Here is a 19557-nt window from a genome sequence, read left to right on the forward strand (position 1 = left end):
GGCAGGAAAGGCTGGGGATGGGAGGGTGAGTAAGTGGGGGGTTGTAGGGATCTTGGGGCCTCGGAAGTTGAGGCTCAGGCCCAGGGAGAGGCACCCCGGTGCTGCTGCCCATCATCCCCTCTCAGGGGTCAGACTGCGGCCTGCCTCCTGTGGCCTAGTTGGGGAGGAAGGCAGGCAGTGGCATTGGCTGGACACCTGCTGTGCGCCAGGCCATGTGTCCCTTCTCTCTCTATCTTCCCAGCAGTCCTGGCAGGAGAGATGGTATCTCCCTTTTACGGATAAGAGAAGTGGCTTTCCTAGGGCCACAGAGCCGGTTGGTGGGAGAGGCATAGTCAGACTCCAGCCTGCCTGGGGCCACAAACCCTGCCCTTCCCAGAGCCCTGCCTGCCCCCAGCTAGTGCTCTGTGTGTGTGTGTGTATGTGTGTAAGCATGAGTTTGCCAGTGAATGAGAGTACATGTTTGAGTGTGTGCAAGTGTGTGTGTGTCAGAGAGTGTGTGTGGGAGATGTATGAGTTTTTAATGGCTCAGCCAGGAGGGATCAGACCCCATTTGCAGGTGTGGCCCTCACTGCATCCCGACCACCTGCTTCTCTGCTCCAGCTGACAGCCATCTCCTCTTTCTCCCCACAGCCTCCTGCGCCCACAGGCCCTGAGGCTCCAGTGCCCACAGGCAGAGAGGGCAACTGAGTCCAGCTCAGGCTAAGCTCCACCCAGCTGTACTTCCCAGACACCCACCCAACCCTAGGTAAGATGCCACTCTGGGCAGCAGGGCAGGGTGGGGGTGGTGTGAGCCATGGAGGGTGTGGGATCTGTAGGGGAGGCTGTCGTGGGGCCTTCTTTCTGGGGGTTTCCCCATCTCTCCCTCCTCACATGCAGCCATGCTCAGGAGGTTGCTGTGGCGGTGCCACTTGCTGCCAGCCCTTGCTGTAGCAGGGCTCTCCAGCAGGCAGCTTGGAAGCCTGGAGTGTTCTTCCCAGCAACTGGGTTTCACGGACAGTTCCGGCTAATGGGTTCCCGTGTGGCATGGGAGGTCTCTAAGGGCAGGCTGCAGGGCTCTGTCTTTGGTCCTGTCACATTGTTGACCAAATGTGTGCCTGACTTCAGGTCGGGAGGGAGCCAGAACATGTGGACTGGCAATCAGGGTCCAAGAAACTGTCAAGAGGCTGGCATTGGCTCCAATGTGTGGAGTTTAACAGGGTTCCACACCAGAGACAGTGTGTAGGTCCAGACACCTTGAGGGCGAGATGAGGCTCAGACCCCAGGTGTGTTTGTACAACAAGCACTGGCAGCCAGGTGACCTTGGCTCTCTGTGAACAGCAGATAGGTTCTTAGACTGTATCATGAGGAGCAGGAACCCCAGAATGTGGGAGGTGACAAGTCCTCTCACTTCGTGGTTCATGTGAGGGGATGTGGAGAAACAACAGCATGTCCCAGAGAAGTGGGAGATGGGGAAGGAGGGGGACCTGGGTTGCTGCCTGGTTTGACCCCTGGCTTGCTTGTGACCTTGGACAAGTCACCTCTACCCCATATCTGGGCCAATCCCCTGTTCTTGACAGGCCTCTGTCACCCATGAGAGGGCTGCAGAAAGACTTTGCTAAACAGAGGGAATGGTGGGGTGGGCTATGGGCAGCAGGCTGGCCTGGTGGATTGTCCTCATTTTTCAGAGGAAGAAGCCTGGCGGCTCTTCAGGCAGCAGGCCTGGACTCCCTTCTCCTGAGGGATCGGGTGACAGCTGTGTTTGGCTGAGGCTCAGCCAGCCCTGTCCTCACACTGAAGGTGGTGGAAGCAGAGGCCTGGATTTCCTTCCCAGGCACGAGGCCTTGCTCCGAAGCCCAGTTAGCACCATCAAAATATTTCTGGTAATTAGTTGGCTCTGGGTAGAATGAGCAGCTGATTAGCCCCTCCAGTTTAACCTGTAATTGCTGCTGGGAGATGGGTGAGAGGATGGGGTCAGGGTTGTCTGTGCAGCAACCGGGGTGATGGGGGCAGGGGTCAGGGGCGTGAGCAGCCTCCCCACTGCCCAGGCAGACAGCAGCACCCACAGGCACCACAGCCCGGGGGCATGGGGAGTTCAGTGGGCAGGGAGATGCAGGCGGGAACTGATGCAGGGCAGGAGGGCCACAGTCAGCTGGGGGTCTGGCAGGGCTTGGAACAAGTGACACCTGGGCTAAGCCTTGAACTCTGTAAGGTGCTTTTCAAACATTTTATTTTTCTGGTTATAAAAAAAGTAATGTGTGTTCTCTATAGAAAAGTGTGAGCGTATGAGTGTTTAGCCCGTCAGTCTTCTACAAAACATGTATTTATGACATAATTGGGATCAAGCTGTACTTACTGTTTTCTAACTTGCCTTTTGCACTTAATCCCATACCAAGATCATTTTCCTATCATTCAACACTCTTCTATAATGTGATTTTTAATGGCAGTGTAAGTTTCAGCCTGCGTGTACCATAGTGTGTTTAGCCAATTCTCTGTTGTGTATTTTGGTGGTTTCTGATGTTCTGTCATTATAAATAATGCCTGAATGAAGGAAGTCATGGATGTAGGGTTGTGATGGGCAGAGAAGGTTTAGCGTGGCAGGGTAGGTCCAGCCTGAGCAAAGGTGCAGTGGCAGGGGAGTTTGGAGTGTGTCTGGGGAATGGCGGGGCCAGAAGGGGCCAGGGCTGGCATGGAGCACCAGAGGCTTGCACCGGAGACTGAGGAATTGGAGCTTCACTCAGCACAGCTCTAAGTTCTTGGAGAAAGCTCAGGTTTGTCCTTGCTGCCCCTGCTTCCGTTGCTCCCTCCCTCGGTCTCCAGTGATTGGAGGGGAGGAAGCAGGGTGCTGTGTGTTCAGGAGGAAAGGGCAGGCAAAGCTGGGATCCCAGATGACCTCTCCCTCACTGGTGGGATCGGTGGTGTTTAAACCAGGCCCCTCTGCTCTGTGGGGAGCCTTGCCCAGGTCTCCTCCTGCCAGGCAGGAGGGATGCAGGCACCAGCTCTGAACACTTACAGACTCCTGGGTCAGCACAGCTGGTCAGACCAGCCTCTCCTTCATCCCCTCACTGGAGGGTGGCTTATGACAGGGACCCTGGAGGACCAGGGAGGAGGCTGGAGGTGGTTTGTCAGCTCTTCCAGGAAGCTTCCCTGACCTCTGCGTGAAGCTGTGGGCCCCTCCCTAGTGCCGCCCTTCCTGTGCACATCTTTTGGCCCCAGCACTTCTGTCATGCTGGGTTGGGATCACCCATGGGTGTGGGCCTATTTCTCCCAAGGATGAATGTGCAGTGGTTTGTTCATCCTTCCTTCAGCCCATACTCACTGAGTGCCTGCTACACATGAGGCATTGTTCTATGCGCCCAGCATGGCATCCATGGGTGAATAGTTTAGACCATGGCATTGCCGTCATAGAGCCTAAATTGTAACAGAGTAGACAGAAGAAACCAGGTAAGTAAATCCATAATATAAGATTAGGGAGTAATAAATGCCACAGAGAAAAATAAGGTTAGAAAGGGGGGCAGGCATGAAATGGGAGCCCTTCTCTGGAGCGTGGTCAGGAAAAGCCTCTCGGATGAGGGGCCATTTCAGCAGAGGCCTGAGGAGAGGGAGCAGGCCCTATGGAGCTCTGGATGGGCTTTGAGCTGGGACCCTCACAGCTGGGCAGCCCTTGAGGAAGAGGGGCTGAGAAAGGAGGCGTGCAGGGCCCGGAGTTACAGAGTGATGCCTACTGGAGAAAGGACTGTAGGGTGGGTGGGCAAGAGTAGAAGCTGGTAGACCCCAGCATCAGTCCAGACCAGAGATGGTGGGGCTGGGCCTGGGCGGGAGGAGGGCTTGTGTTTGGAGACTTTGAAGGGGTTGCTGAAGGATGGGCTGTGGACTGGGAGAGGGCCACCCTGGAAACGGGGTGGGCACTGGAGCCTTGGCCCGAGCCAAGGTACAGGGATTGAGGGTGGGTTTGGAGGGAAAAGCAAGATCCTGCTTGCAAGTGTTTGAGGTGCCGGCATCGTGTGGGGAGGCTACACAGACAGTAAAGCCTGCAGCTGTGGGAAGAGCTGGGCTGGAGAGGCAGTTGTGGGGGCAGTCAGCATCTGGGTGGTTTCTGAAGCCTCTGAGCCTGGACAAGATGATGTAGAGGAGAAATCTGGGCCTCGTTGCTTGGGGTGAATCCAGCCCTGGGGAGCTCCCTGCTTATGGGTGGGCTGTTACTCTAGCTTTGCAGACAAGATCCCCAGATTTACCAGCCTGAAGAAACTGCTACCAGCTCGCCCTCCCAGCTGCTTCTCCCAAGTGGCCTAATGGCTGGCACCATCATTCTGTAACGCTTGTCAGGGCTGCTGTCGGCAGGAAGTGTGGTGCTGATACTAGGCGTAATCCTCTCACCCTTTTCTTTTGCAAGGGACTCTTAACTGGTGAGTCTGGAGCAGCCCAGGCCCTTCTCAGCCCTACTAGTGGTCACTACTACAGGCCTTCCTCCAGGTCACGTTCCCCCTCAAGAACCTTCAGTGGCTCCCTGTTGCTTAAGGTTGACATGCAGACTCCTTCTCCTGCTTGTATAAGGCCTTTCATTGTCTCCCTCAAGCCCATACTTTCTTCCCCACCCTTCTTTCCAATAGGCAACTCTCCTCCTCCATCCCCCCCACACCAGGCTCAGCCTCACCTTCCATGTAGAATGCTTTCTTAACCACCAGCAAATCCCACATTTTCCAGAACATCTTCCCTGACCCCCTGCTTCTCTCAGCCTCCTTGCGTGTCCACGTGTGCCTTTTACCTGTTCCCCCGGGCCTCATGTCTTGTGGTGAGCTATCTTATCAGGTCACCCCAACTCATCAATGTCATGATCCTCAGTTTGTCTTCCTTTTTATCCTCCTCATCCTCTTGTCCCTCATGTCTCCTGTCTACGTGCTGCCCCACCTCAAGTACTGGTGTCAAAGCTCTTCCCAAACAGAATCCCATTCAAACCACAGTGCTCTGTGGGCCAGGGTGCCCAAGCCTGGCTCTGCATCAGGACCACCCAGGGACATTATTAGAGTCAGGAATCATCTGGGGTCCACCCAGACCTTCTGATCCAGGGTTGCTGGGAGAACCCAGGAATCTGCCTGGTTCACAAGCCCCACAGCCACCTTTTGATGGTCAGCCAGGTTGGGACCCATTGGCCCAATCCAAGCTCATGATGAGGGAGTATAGGTGTCCCTGAGACCGTGGTCCTCTGACCTTTACTTGCACACCTTCAGGGACAGGGACCTCACTCTCTCCAGGGCAGCTCAGGCCCTGAAGGCAGCTCTTATATGGCTCCTCTTTATACTGACTGAGCTGAATCTGCCTCCCTAAAGTCTCCATGGCTGGCTCTAGGGTCCACATGGGACAGGAGCTATGTTTGGCATCTGGAAGCTCTCCTTTTCTACCCCCCAAGCCCAGCGGAGGGCCCAGCACGTAGTGGGGATTTGGGCAATGTCTGTGGCTTGGTGGATGGATAGAGGACCTGCCTCTCTCCACCCCGGCCTTCCTGGGGCCTCACCAGGGCATTGTTCTCATTTGTTCCTCCCCAGTCTTCTCTTAAAGAAGAGAACTCACAGAGCAGTGCAGGGCTCGGAAGACCCTCCTCCATTACCCTCAGGCCCTGGCTGGGGCTATGCCACCCAGCCCCTCTGTGTGTCTGTTGTTGCAGTCATTGCCATGGGTGTTGAGAGCTTTAGCATTTTCAGAACACAGCCCATCCTACATCCCATCTCCTCGTTATCAGAGCCATGTGGAAGGTGGATGCTGCCATTGCTGTTCATTCTTCCAGCCAACATTTACTAAGCACCTACTATGTGCCAAGCAGTGTCCTGGGAATAATTTGAACAAACTAGGGTTTAGAGAGGGGCAGGGGCATGTCCAATGTCCCAATGTGAAGGGCCAAGTCAGCACTAAAACCTGGGTCTGTGGTGTATTAGTTTGCTAGGCTGCTATAACTAAGTACCACAAACTAGGTAGCTTAAACAGAAATGGATTGTCTCACAGTTCTTGAAGCTGGAAGTCTGAAATCAAGGTGTTGGCAGGGGCTGGGCACTGTGACTCACACTTGTAATCCTAGCACTTTAGGAGGTGGAGACGGGAGGATCACTTGAGCCCAGGTGTTTGAGACCAGCCTGGGCAACATGGTGAGACATGGTCTCTACAAAAGATACAAAAAATAGCTGGGCATGGTGGCACACACCTGTGGTCCCAGCTACTCGGGAGGCTGAGGTGGAAGGATTGCTTGAGCCTGAGAGACTGAGGTTGCAATGAGCTATGATTGAGCCACTGTACTCCAGCCTGGGTGACAGAGAAATATCCTGTCTCAAAAAAACCCCAAAGCCCCAAATCCCTAAACCCCAAGGTGTCAGCAGGGCTGGTTGCCTCTGAAGGCTGTGAAGGATGATCTGTTTCAGGCCTCTCTCCTTAGCTTATAGATGGCACCTCGTATCTCTTTACATGGCCACATTGCCAAATTGTTCTCCATACAATATTTAACTATTTAACCATTTGTTTATGTTTTTGAGATGGAGTCTCACTCTGTCACCCAGGCTGGAGTCCAGTGGCTCTATTTCAGCTCACTGCAGCCTCTGCCTCCCGGGTTCAAGTGATCTCATGCTTCAGCCTCCGAGTAGCTGGGGCTACAGGCATGCACCACCATACCTGGCTCATTTTTGTATTTTTAATAGAGATGAGGTTTCACCATGTTGGCCAGGCTGGTCTTGAACTCCTGACTGCAGATGATCCACTTGCCTCAGCCTCCCAAAGTGCTGGGATCACAGGTATGAGCCACTGCGCCCGGCCAGTATTTAACAATTTAGACTGTGTCTCCAAATCCCTCTTTCTTATGGGGACAATAGTCATATTGAATTAAGGGGCCACCCTACTCCAGTATGACCTCATCCTAATTAGCTAATTACATCTCAAATGATCCAATTTCCAAATAAGATCACATTCTGAGGTATTGGGGGTTAGAATTTAAGCACATCATTTTTGGAGGCACACAATTCAATCCATAACAGCAGGCGACCAGAGCTATGATTTTCACAGCAGTGAACTGTCCCCTGGCAGCCTTGGCGGTGGTGAGCATCTCATGCCGTGGGGTGCAGAGGAGGAGTATCAAGGCTGCCCCAAGCTGTCAGGAACATGGAGAGGAGATTCCTACCTCATGACTAGGACCAGGGCTTCCCTGACACCAGTTTCAGCCTGGGATGTTAGTCGGGGCCCAGGAACATGGTACATGGTGTGTACTGGTCGTGATCCAATCCCCGTATCCTTTGGGTGAAAGGCAGGTTCCCATCATTGGGGTAGGAGGAAGAACTCCCTGAGCTCTGCTGCCTCTTAGCAGGGTGCCCTCGGGTAGTGGCTTTGACTTCTGGGCCTCCGTCTACTGAACTGAATTGGGGACCAGTCTGCCTGCCTGTTTTTGTCATGAGCCTAAGTTTAGGCTCATAGGAGAGAATGTATAAGAAGGTACTTTGTTTTTGTTCTTTTTTCGTGTATTCACTTTGTAAACAGTTATTAAGCTCAGCTGCATGCTAGGCCCTGTGCTATCCCAGGGACACAGAGATGGTCCTGGTCCTGGCCCTCAAGGAGTGCAGAGGCCATGGGTTGGGCAGCAGGCGTAGGTGGTAGTTGAAGTTATGACCACTCTGGAGCCAGTCTCCCAGGACTCAGTCGCAGCTCTGCCATGTGTCGGTGGTGTGGATTTAATTTAGACAATTTCCCTAGGGCCTGTGGGTCTCAGTCTTTTTATCAGTCGGCTGAAAATAATAAGCGTGGTGGATAAAGTAGGCTGAGGCATGTAAAGGGCTTAGAGCCGTGTCTGGCACATAGTAAATGCTTGATAAATATGAATGGCCAGTCCAGGGGAGTATGATAGAGGGCCACAGGGGGGTTTTGGGGGGCAATCATTGAATCATTGAATTTGGGCTCTGAGAACCTGGCAGTCATGGTGACCCAGGCAGGGCAGGGCGGGGCTGGCTTGCCTTCATCTTTGAGCCACTTGCCGCCCTCCGCTCCAAGTGTCCCGCTGTGGGTTGGAGTGGTAAGGAGTATGGAGCAGGCATGCCCATGGGGAGAGGCAGGAGCCTCCTCATGGTGGTGCGCCGGGGGTCTGTGTGGCTCCAGGGTTCTATGCGGTGGCAAGAGGCTGCCTGTCCTGTCTGTCCCTGGACAGCTCCACGTCTGGGGAGGTTGGCAGCTGGTGCCTGGTGCCTGACTTTGTTAGCCTTTGCATTTAGTTTGCAGGTTCTGGGGAAAGGAGATGGTGAGGAAGCAAAATTAAAATTCTTCTTTGAGAAGTTAACAACCTCCCAATTAAAGGATTCTTATTTGTGAGATGCCTTAGAGGCCTTTTCAATCAAGAGGCTCTTCTGAATAATAAAAAGGCTGAGCTGGGGTTGGAGTGGAGCCTAAGCTGCCGGCAAGGAGGTGGGGACGCTGAAGATGGGCATGCCGGCCTCGTGTGGGATGGGGTGGCAACGGAGTGGAATGTTTTTCCGCTCAGTGGTTGGCAGGGAGGTTGGCATGGGGAGGGCCAAGAGGAGAGGACTATTCCCACCCCCACCCCGCACAGCCCTGAAGCCCCCTCCAGCCCCCAGCCTGAGCTGCATGCATGGGAGTCCTCCACCGGGACCCCTGTGTCCTTCTGGCCCACGCCCTGTGCTTAGCATCTGCGCACTTCCCAGAGGCTCCCTGCAGCAGTTTCTTGTCCTGCTTGGCTCTGTTTCATCAGTGCCTGACCACTTCCTGACACTCAGCTATCCCGGGAGCACCCTGCCGGGCTCCTCTGGCTCTTCCCCTCAAGCCAGGGTGGAGGAGGGGGCAGGTGGGAGAGGCGAATTGGGATTTGCTAAGGATGGTATGCAGCGGTGGATGCAGGCCCGACCGTGCGCTCTGGATGGGGGCAGCGTCCTCTTGGCTTCTGAGATCCCAGCTCCCTGGTGCCCATGCCACACCTGCTGTGCTGCCCCAGCTCTCACAGGGGTGGTTTTGTTGGGTGTGTCTACCAGCCTTTCAGCCGGACACCCCCACCCGTGTGACCCAACTGGTTTCCTGGGAGACTCTTGGGTCTGTCCCACTTGGAGCTGAGTGTCTGCAGATGTCCCTCGAGAGGCTCAGCCTCAGGTCCTTCGGGGCTGACCAGTGTGCAGAGTGCCCTGAAAGTACCAGGCCTGGCTGGGTGCTTCCTATTTTCACAGCACGCAAGAGGCAACTACCTCCGCCCTTCTTATAGAAGAGGAAGCGGAGGCTCTGCGAAGTGAGATGACCCTTTATGCAGAGAGGGGTTCTTGCTGAAAGGACTTGTCATCCTGTGTCCTCCAGGGCCCTCTAAGGTACGGCCCTCTAAGTTATGGTCTAAGACCACTAAGGTCACTAAGCAAAGAGGAATTGGAGACATTGGCCAAGCCCCTCCCCTCAGTGGGCAGCTCAGGCTTTGACCTTGCCCCAATAGGGGCTGCCCCAGCAATTGCCAAGGTCATTCGAGGAGATGGTGCCAAGGGTGGCTCCTCTGTCCAGGCGGTGTGGAGGGCGGCGGGAGTGTTTGTAGCCCACACCTGCCATCCCCTCCCTCCTCTGCATGGCCTACTTTCCAGGCGCCATCGCAACTGAGGCCGTCTGTGTAAATACCCAGAACTGTGGGAGCCCAGTCCCTCTGAAAGGTCAAGTAGGCACTCCCCAGAGGCCTGGGGTTGGGGACAGGGATGGGGCCATCCAGCAGTCTGGGCCACCAGAGAGGGGAGAATGGGTCCTGCAGACCCCAGGGGTGGTGGGTGAGATGAGATGACCTGTCCTGATTGGCTGCCCTGACCAAGTGAGAGCTGAAATAATTTGGATTCAAGTCCCAGCCCTGCCACTTACTGGGTGGCCTTGAACAAGTGACTCAGCCTCTCTAGACCTCTTTTTCCTCCCAAGTGGCACAGTAACCTCCCTGAGGGATGGTGAGGATCAGATGGGATGGCACAGGTGAACCTGCTGGGCCCAGGGCTGGTGGGTCTTGCACGTGGAACCTGGATTTGTGGGCTTTGTCTTAATGACACTGTTTGGTGTTCCTGTCCCAGCCGCTTCTTGGGCAAGTGGTTCCTTTCTCCTAGCCTCAGTTTCCCATATGCAGAGTGGACATAATGATATCTACCTCACAGAGGTGTTGTACTCCCTCAGTGGGATCCTCTGTACCCTTCCCCCACATCACTGAATGAGTCTGTCCTCCCTACGTACACAGTGGGATTTGCCTGGGGTTGGCCACCACATCATGAGTAGGTGACATGGTCCTTGCCTCTGGGTAGCAATGTGAAGTTAGAGGGATCCAGGAGAAATGCTGTGAGCCTCAGGAAAGGGAAGGAGATAAAAGCTGGGGAAGTCAGGGAGGGCTTCCTGAAAGTGTATGGTCCTTAGAGCTCAGGAGGATTTGGGGAAGCTCGGGGTAGAAGAGAGTGACAGAGAGCATGTGTGGTTGGGAATAATGTGAACAAAGACCAGGCAGGAGGAGCAAGCCCGGGACAGGGTATGAGCTGTCCAAGAGCTGCTGCTGACTGGGGGTCAGAGCCCTGAGAGGTCCCAGCCCCGGAGCCCTGGTGGGGGTGGAAGACCAGGAGTTGGGGGTGGGACTACCATCTCCTAAGAGCAGGGGGACAGCAAACATGCAGCTGGGTCCTGGAACACAGCCCTACCTGGGGGCTTCAGGGAGGGGCGGGATTTAGCATAGGGTCTGTGGACAGGACTTTCCACACTCCAGGGCCTCAGGTGGCACTGTCAAGGATCTGTGTAAGGCCTGGGAAGAGGCTGGTGGCTGCTGCCCAAACTGGCAGGACCCCACCTGTGGAGATCAGCCTGTGGGCTGCCTTTGGCCAAAATGTAGGAACCAGGGACTCTGGCTGCTTGAGGGCCAAGAGAGGGAGATACGGGAGGGATCCGCAGTGAGCTGAGGGCTGGGATGCTCACCCTTGTGGAGCAGCCACTGTGTGCCAGGCCCTGAGTCAGGCTCCTCCCAACTTGGGTTTGTGTAATTTGCACGACAGCCTGGAGAGGGCGCCAGCTCTTAAACTCATTCTAAGGAGGTGGAAACTTGACTGGGAGAGGCGAACGACTGGCCTGCCCCTGGCAGTGTTTCAAATCGGAACTCCACACATCATGCTTTTTCGGTGGCCCCATGCTACTCCCCAGGGCTGTGGTTTTTAGAGGTGATGACCCCAGACTTCCCTGGGCAGGCTTGGAAGAGCTATACCCAAATACGGAGTCTTCCTTGGCTTTGCCTCTCTTAGGGAAGCTCAGAGAGGTTGAGGGTGTGACCCAATGCCACACAGCGCTGGGGTCTGCAGTCCCTGGCTCCCTGAAGGGCATGTGCCATGATCCCTTCTCCCTGGGGTCTGGTGGCCCCAGCCAAGCCCTACCCGGTCTAGGAACCCAGGTGGCCTTCCCAAATATAAGACTACTCATGCCTCTGAGCCACTGAGAGTGGCTTTAAAATCTCAGCCCCAAATTAAAGCCTATGAGCTCCTCAAAACAATGAAAAATTTCCCTAATAAAAGGAGAGGCACACTCAGGCATGTCCTAAATGAATGGAGTGACTTCAGGGATTAATTCAGGATGTATGGGAGGGCGCCCAGCCGGGAAAAGTGCGCAGTGGATATTGTAACAAATTGTTTGCTCACAAGAGGAATAATTCTTAATGTGCACTGGCTGCAAGGGGAAGCTACCTTGGCTGTCTGCAGCACGATCCCTCATCAGCCAGGAGCTGGGCAGGGTCTCTGCTAGGGCAGCCTCACCTCTAAGCCTCTGGGCCTTCAGTGGCAACCTTCTAACCACACAAGCTGGCCTGAGTGGGACTGAGTGGGCCCTGAATGTGTCCTTAGAGCCCCACAGCCTTCTGAGTTCTGCTCTCTCCTGCTGGCTCTGTGCTTTTGGCTAGGGCGGGGAAGGTGCTGGCTGGAGGGCAATTCCTCCTCCTCTGCTATGCAAACCAACTCTTCCTGTTGGGACCTCCTGGAGACCCCGGCCTTCCAGTCCCCCCAACCTCAGACCACCCAAAGGAGGCTCCTAACAGATTGTCTCTCAGCATGCCTCAGTGTACCTGTCCCAGGCTTGGGCAGCTGCCTCCTTCCCAGTTCCCTTGCCTCGGGGATGAGTGGGGTAGGGGCAGCACTGTCCTCCCTGGCCAGCCCTCCCAGCTTCCTAGTGTCTCAGTGCCAAACCTGGGGGAAAGGCGAGGCAAAATCAGTCTGCGCTCAGGAACATAAATGAACACCACTGAGGTGCAAACGGAGAAAGGCTTCCTGAATCCCACCTCCCACTCCCGGCTGGAGTGGGTCCAGCACAGAGAAAAAAAAGCACTGGCTCCTGAGTCAGGCGAGCCTGGATTTGGGTCTAGCTTCCCTGCTTTCTGACTCTGGGACTCCAGGCAACTCCCACAATCTCTCCAGCTTCTTCCTCTGTAAGAGATGGGATGAGTTTTAGCAGCAGCAGCAGCAGTACCTCACAGTTTTGAGATACAGTCTCATCCATCTACACAGCAGTCCTAGAAGTTGGGACCTGGGATTATCCCCATTAAACGGACGAAGAGACCGGTCTCAGAGAGGTGAAGCCTAGTTCTCTCTGCTTCCTTGTAGCTGCTTCATGAAGTTGTTTAGAGAAAAGGGCCCTGCTTATAGATGCTCCTCCATGAACGTCGGCCCCACCTGCTCCCTTTCCTGAGCGTAAGAGGTGCTGAGGCCCTACCAAGGTAGGGGCAGGAGACTTTGGGCACGGGGACCCTGATCCTTCTCACCTCTCCCGTCTGACTTGGAGCCAGCCTGCCCTTTCATTCACTCCATTCACCCGCTCATCAAGTGCTGATGAAACACCTAGGAAGCGCGGTACCCCCAGCAGCTAGAACGTTATGCACTGTTCCTCCCCCCAGGTAGCTTCCCGTCCTGAGGGAGCAACAGCAAGGCAAACAAGTAATTTGGGTAACCTCAGACTGTGCTGAGTCCAGGAGGGAAACGACAGGGCTGTGGAATTGGGAGTGGCTGGGGCAGGGTGAGCTGCTCCGATGGGCATCCAGGCAGGCCTCTCTGAAGAGGTGACTGAGGCTGAAGGGGCTGAATGTCAAGGCAAATGCTGGGAGGTGGGAAGTAGCTGGCTGTGTCTGGAGACCAGGAGGAAGACCGTGTCACTGGTGGGTGGGGAATGAGGGAGAGAGCAGGGACAGGGGTGGGAAACAGAGCCTTAGCCGCCCCTGCTGTGGGGCAGGGGGATGCTCTGGAGGGGGTTAAGCCAGTGAGTGACGGGACCTGATTTGTGCTTTCCAAATTCCGTTCTGGCCTCTGGGTGGAGAGAATGGATTAGAGGCTGTGGCAGGGAGAGCAGGGAGCCTTGAGGGAAGGTGGGTGCAGGGACTCAGGAGAGAGGTGGGGTCATGGCTGCAGGGTGGTGGTGCAGATGGCGAGGAGTGGGGGTGGCTAGGAGAGGGGTTGGAGAGTGGCCATGGGATGGGAAGGCTGAGAGTCCTGGTTGGGGCGCAGTCGGTTTGGCCCGAGTGGCACCATTTTCTGAGATGGGGAATCTGGCGCAGGTGGAGGTGCAGGCATTCTGGTTTGGACTTGCAGGGTTTGAGGAGCCAGTGAGCTATGCAAGTAGAGCATCAGGCCTTCAGTCAGCATCGGGGACCTTCTCACTTCTGGTCCAAGGTCAAAGGCTTTGCCCTAATATGCGGCTCATCTCATTGCCAGACCATTTTTCAGATGAGGACACTGAGGGGCTCACCTCAGTCCTTAGACTGCACGTGGCCTTCTTTCAGACCCCTGGCCTGGAGCGGAGAAAGCACGACCCTGAGTGGTGCCTGATAGGAAGGTGGCAGGAAAACTAGGGGAGTGGGAACGTGGAGCCACCTCCTGCTGACGCACATGTGTATGCAGGCACGTGTGTGTGTGTGTGTGTGTGTGTGTGTGTACGCGTGCGCACACTTGAGCATCGTGTGGAGCCCATTAACAAACAGAGAAATAAATTAACAAGTATTCAACCACCAAATGTTCCTTCTGTTCTATATAATAGAGCACGGGAACATAATTTTCCCCTGGAGCAAATTGCTACAGCTGAACCTGCTCCTCGTTTTCCTCCAAAAACTGCTTAAAATTCTGGAACGCTTGTTGATTTCGGGTCCTTTCCCTTTCTGGCTCCTGTCCCCAACCCCCAGGCTGCTTCCCTCCGCCTTCCCATGCGGGCCTCTGAGGAGCCAGATTGCCACAGCTCCAGGGCTACCATTTTGCAGATGGGAGGAACCTGGGAGGCGGCAGCTCCGGCCAGGGGCCCTGAGGGTGAGAGGTTTTCGCTGTGTGCACCATGAATGAAATGTCCAGCACTGGCAGAAAACACCGGCAGCTCCCCACTGGGCCTGCCACAGACCACTGTGTGACCTTGGACAAGTCACTACCCCCTCTGAGCTTCAGTTTCCGCCTGGCAAACACGGGGCTGATCACGCCTGCCATCTCCATGTGAACACGCCTGGTGGTGTACAGAGTGCGGAGTGTGATGTAGATGTGAGCTGCCTCCTTCTGAGGCACCACGTGCAGCGACTGGGGGGCCTCCCACCCCCAAGCCTTCTAAGGAGCCTTTAGATTCAGGGACTCTTGGCCTGCTTCTGAAATCCTCTAGGGCACTTCTAATTTTCTTAAAGCAAATTAATTTTAATCCACTGTAATTAAACATGTCTTATGAAAATGTATATTTATTTATAGAGCTTCTCACTGCATTCCTGATCATTGCTGCCATTCAGAGCCCAGCTCAGATCCCCGCTTCCAAGCAGCCTCCTTAGGCATGGGAGCTGGGTGAGAGGGAGGCTTTTGCATATTGATTCCTGGCTGGCTCCAGCCTGGCTGAGTTACCTTTGCTGGAGACAGAAGGGGAAAACTGGAATCCAGTGCTCAGGAGCCAGAAATTCCAGCCCCTTACCCATGCCTTCAGGGAACTGCCTGGACTTGATGCAACATGCAAAGTTCCATCAATCTGGGGACTGCCCCTGTGCTCCTCAGCAGAGAAATTAAATCCCAAAGAAATCACTGAGGGTTTGTGGGCTGGTTGAAGGATGGGCCTTGGCCTCAGGTCTGCGGTGTCCAAGGTACAGTCAGCCCAGGCTTGTCTTCTCTGCTGTGACAGCCAAAACCTCATCTCCTCCAGAAAGCTCTCCTTGACTTCTTCATCTATCTTAGTCCATTTGGGCTGCAACAACAGCATACCACAGACTCAGGGGCTTGAACCAGAAAGCATGTTTTCCCACAGTTCTGGAGGCTGGGAGTCTGAGATCAGGGTGCCAGCATGGTCAGGTCAGAGGGAGGGCTGTCTTCCTGGCTTGCCTCACATGTGTCCTTTTTGCTGTGTCCTCACATGGTGGGGGTCGGGGGAAGAGAGCAAGTGTTATGTGGTGCCTCTTCTTATAAGGACACTAATCTTCTCAGACTGGGGCTCCATCCTTATGACCTCATTTAACCTTAATTACTTCCTTACTCCAAATACAGTCTCATTGGGGGTTAGGACCTGGACGTATAAATTTGCCAGGACAGAGTTTAGTCCATAGTGCCACCCCTGCACTCCTGTCCCCTGGCTATATTGTATCCACACAGGCTGGCATTGTGTTGCAAACTATTTGGTTTAATATTCCCCAAGGTCTCCTCCCAGCACAGGCCTGGGCATACTAGACACTCCATAATGACACTGTAGCTTTAACTGCTTCCCAGATGAGGTTGCACTTGGGGGCATTTCCAACCCCTTACCTTGGCGCATGATAGGTGGGCCCCGTACCCCACCTCTCCCCATGCCTAGGCTGCTGCGTGTTGGCCAACTGAGTGGGGAGCCTCCAGACCCACACACCTGCCATGTTCTCCCTTTTAGTGGCCCACCATCGCCCACGGGGAGAAGTTCAACCCCCCTGGCCTGCTCTCCAAGGCCCTCAGATACTTCCTGCCCAGCCCACTGGCCTCACTTCTTGTACTCTCCCCTGTATCAAGAACACATCCTACTCTTTTGTTCCTGGTGTTCATACCAGCCATTGCACCTGCCAGCTGTGAAGCTGTCTCTTCCAGCTAGTGAACTCCTACTTACCCTGTAAAGCCCTCCTCAGCATGGCTATCCCCAGCCCCCTGGGCTGAGTTGATCTCTCCCTCCTCTGAGCTCCTGTGGCACTCTGGGCTTCCCCGTCACTGTGTGTAATACCCTGGATGGTCCTTGTCAGGGGCACTGTCTGGCTCACCACTGGGTTCCAGTATCCCCCTGGTGCTGGCTCCATGCTAGCCTACAGGGTGAATGGATGGGTGAATAGCTATTGAACACCTACTAGTCCAGGCACTGTTTTAGGATCTGGGAGGCTGTCCTCATAGAGCTTGCTTTCCAGTAGGGCGGGGTCCACAACCCCTGGGGACCAGCCCTGTTAGGAACTGGGCCGCACAGCAGGAGATGAGCAGTGGTGAGCGAATGAAGCTTCATCTGTCCTTACAGCCACTCCCCATCACTTGCATTATGGCCTGAGCCCTGCCCTCATCAGATCAGTGGAGGCTTTAGATTTTCATAGGAACAAGAACCCTATGGTGAACTGCGCATGCAAGGGATCTAGGTTGCACTCTCCTTATGAGAATCTAATGCTTGATGATCTGTGACTGTCTCCCATCACCTAGTTGGGACTGTCTCCCATCCCAACTAGATGGGACTGTCTAGTTGCAGGAAAACAAGCTCAGGACTCCCACTGAGTCTACATTATGGTGAGTTGTATAATTATTTCATTATATATGACAATGTAATAATAATAGAAATGAAGTGCACAGTAAATGTAATGCACTTGAATCATCCCAAAACCATCTCCCCAACCTTGGGCTGTGGAAAAATTGTCTTCCACAAAACTGGTCCTTGGTGCCAAAAAGGTTGGGGACTGCTGTAGTAGGGGAGACAGATATTAAACAAGATAAATAAGCAAAATATGTACTGTGTTAGATAGTGATCATGTCAAGGAGAAACAAATACAGAAGTGGGGAAAGGAAATGTCAGGAGTTGGGGTGCCTCCCTGAGAAGGAGACTTTCAGGTCAAGTGGGGTGTTGAGGTCAGGGAGCCACATGGAAGCCTAGGGAGAGCATTCCAATCAGAGGAAACAGGGGCATCCAAGTGGGCGTGTGCCTGGCCTGTGTGAGGAGCAGTCAGGGGAGAAGGAGGAGGCCAGAATGGGTGGAGAAGGTGGTGGGGGTGAGTGGTAAGAGAGGGGAGGAGTTGTTGTCAAGGAGCGGATGGGTCCAGAACTTGGAGATCGCTCTCAGGGCTTTGGCTTTTGCTCTGAGTGAGACTGGAGTCACTGCGGGGTTTTAGCAGAGAAGTGTCGTGCCGTGACTTGGGTTTTAAGGGTCCATCTGGCTGCTATGTGGAGGACACTGTGGGAGGCAGGCCAGAAGTAGGAAGCTCTGGGGGGAGGCTGTTGCAATAATCCTGGAGGGAGATGGTGGCTTGATCCGTGGTGGTGGCCATGGAGTGGAGAGAAGTGGTTGATTCTGGATAGATTTTGAAAGTTCAACGAACAGGCTTTGCTGATGGCGGATCTGCTGTGGGATGAGAGAAAGAATTGACCCCACAGTTTTTGGCTTGGGCAGCTGGAAAGATGGGGGTAACCCATCTGATCTGAGAGGGGAAGTCAGCAAAATCAGCTGAGGTGAAATGAGGCACTCAGCTGTGGTCATGTGAAGTTTGATGTGCCTGTTAGTTGTCTGGGATGCGGTGTTGAGCAGGTAACTGTGGCAGGCAAAGTGGTGGCTTTCAGTGATATCCAGGCCCACATCCCTGGAACCTGTGAAATCTACCTTACATGGAAAATGACTTTGCAGATGTGATGGTCAAGTATCTTCAGCTGGGGAGATGATTCTGGATCGTCTGGGTGGGCCCTGAATGCACTCACTAGTGTCCACATAAGAGGGAGGCAGAGGGAGATTTGACTGCAGGGGAGGAGAAGGCCATGCGACCACAGAGGCAGATTGGAGTGATGCAGCCACAAGCCAAGCAATGCCCGTGGTCACCAGAAGCTGGAAGAGGCCAGGAATGGATACGCCCCTGGAGTCTATGGCAGGAGCCAGTCCCCCCAACACTTTGGTTTTGGCCCAGTGAAACAGATTTTGGACTTCTGGCCTCTAGAATTGTGAAAGAATAAATTTCTTTCCTTCTTTCCTCCTCTCCCCTCCCTCGCTCCCTCACTCCCTCCCTCTCTTCCTTCCTTCATTCCTTCCTTCCTTCCTTCCTTCCTCTTTTCTTTTGAGACAAGGTCTTGCTCTGCTGCCCAGGCAGGTAGTGCAGTGGCACAATCATGGCTCATGGCAACCTTAACCTCTCTGGCTCAAGTGATCCTCTCACCTCAGCCTCCTGAGTAGCTGGGACCACAGGTGTGTGCCACCATACCTAGCTAATTTGTTTTATTTTTTGGAGAGATGGGGTCTAAGTTTCCCAGGCTGGCCTCAAACTACTGACCTTAAGAATCCTCCTGCCTCGGGCTCCCAAAGTGCTAGGATTACAGGCATGAGCCACTGAGCCTGGCTGATAATAAATTTCTGTTTACAAAATTTTTTGTTTTAAGCCCCCAAGTGTGTGGTGATTTGTTACAGCAACACTAGGACCCTAATACAGTGACAAACCTAGAGGGAGAGTGAATGGCGCGCACTCTCACTGTGTTCCGAGGCTGTGTGTGTGTGTGTGTGTGTGTGTGTGTGTGTGTGTATGTCCAAAATCTGTGTAAGTCCAAAAGCTGTTTCACTGGGCCAAAACCCAGTTGTGTGTGTGTGCACGCATATGTGTGTGTGGTGTGTATATTTGTGTGTGTGTGTGTGTGTGTGTGTGTGTGTCTATGGGAAGGACAAGTGTGTGCGCCTGTGCTGTGGCGTGTGAAGTCAGAAGGCCTACAATGATGGGGTCAGCACCCCACCGTGATAACAACGACAGTAATCAATAATACCACCGCATACTGGCTGGGTGACCACACTGTGAATACTTGATCCTTGCTATCCCCTATAATTGAGGCTGGGGCTGGGGAAAGAGTAGGGTGAGCACCTTCTATGTGGCAGGCCCAGCTCCTGGACTTCCTCCCGAAGTGCTATGTCAACAATGAGGGTTGTCTCTGCAGGGTGGGCCCTGGGAAGGGGCTGAGATTTGCCTAGATGGTGGGAATGCCCCACCTGGCCAGGCTGGTAGTGGCTCTAAGCAAAGTCTTTAGAACCAGGCTCTGGGTCCAGCCTGCCTGGCTTTGAATCCTGCTTTTCCACCTAGAAGTTGAGTGGCCTTGGCTGTGCCTCAGTGTTGTGTCTATAAAACGAATGTATTAGCAGTGCTGACCTCATGGGGCCTAGTGAGGCTTACATTAGTGAAAATATGTACAACGCTTAGAATGTGTCAGCTCTTAACCCTCTGGCCTTGAGGGCCAAGGGTGTGGTACAAGGAGCTTTTCAGTCCAAAGATCTGGGTTCAAATCCCAGATTGCCTCAAGCCGGATGTGGGACCTTGGACAAGAGGCTTGTTTTCTTCTGCATAACACCAGCCCCCTGCACAGCCATGGAGCATATGGTGGCTGGTATGCAAAGGGCCTGTCATATTGGGCCCCC

The 19557-nt window shown here is 54.1% G+C and overlaps 1 protein-coding gene across 2 annotated transcripts in view; it reads left to right on the plus strand.

Annotated features, from left to right (window-relative positions):
• Window positions 1–628: 628 nt before the first annotated feature.
• Window positions 629–19557, plus strand: part of LINGO1 (leucine rich repeat and Ig domain containing 1) — a 182691-nt gene continuing 163762 nt past the window's right edge. For both annotated transcript variants that reach the window (XM_033189290.1, XM_033189291.1), the window contains exon 1: window positions 629–745. The gene's annotated coding sequence lies outside the window, so the exon portion shown is untranslated. The remainder of the gene's footprint in view (window positions 746–19557) is intronic.

Source organism: Trachypithecus francoisi, unplaced genomic scaffold (genome assembly GCF_009764315.1).
Source record: "Trachypithecus francoisi isolate TF-2019V2 unplaced genomic scaffold, Tfra_2.0 Lachesis_group3, whole genome shotgun sequence".
In the NCBI taxonomy this organism is placed as follows: domain Eukaryota; kingdom Metazoa; phylum Chordata; class Mammalia; order Primates; family Cercopithecidae; genus Trachypithecus; species Trachypithecus francoisi.